We start from the raw sequence: 439 nt of genomic DNA on the forward strand, positions 1-439 counted from the left end.
CCCCCCCCCCCCCAGCCACAGGGACCGTTCCAGCTTGGCCTTCCCCAGGACGGACAAGACCAAGGCTGAGAGAGGGCTGTTGGGCTCCAGACACCCTTCAGAGGAGGAGAGGTGTCACTGGGAGATGCTGGTGGCCCTCTTGACCTCAGAAGGGATGTCTGGGCTCTGTATTAGGCATTGCGAAGAGTGGGAGTGTTTCAGAGATGCCCAAAGTCTGGTGGGGTGCCTGTGACAGGAGACTGCTGCAGAGTGGGTTGGGTTGGGTCAGGTCCACAGTGATGGTCTGGGGAAGCTGAGCAGATCCACCAGTCCAAGAAGCATGGACAACCAACCTCAGGTGAGAAGGCAAATCCAGCATTTTCTGCTGTGGTTCTGCATGGTCAGGTCTCAGCAGGGTTTTACAGAGGGGGCGGGGGGGGGGGGATTACTGTCACAGAGA

General features: G+C 58.8%; 1 protein-coding gene across 1 annotated transcript in view; it reads left to right on the forward strand.

Annotated features, from left to right (window-relative positions):
• Positions 1-439, forward strand: part of SCN4A (sodium channel, voltage-gated, type IV, alpha subunit) — a 30,849-nt gene that overhangs the window by 1,828 nt on the left and 28,582 nt on the right. The window lies entirely within an intron of this gene.

The sequence above is a fragment of the Buceros rhinoceros genome, unplaced genomic scaffold (genome assembly GCF_000710305.1).
Source record: "Buceros rhinoceros silvestris isolate BGI_N320 unplaced genomic scaffold, ASM71030v1 scaffold33673, whole genome shotgun sequence".
Lineage (NCBI taxonomy): Eukaryota > Metazoa > Chordata > Aves > Bucerotiformes > Bucerotidae > Buceros > Buceros rhinoceros.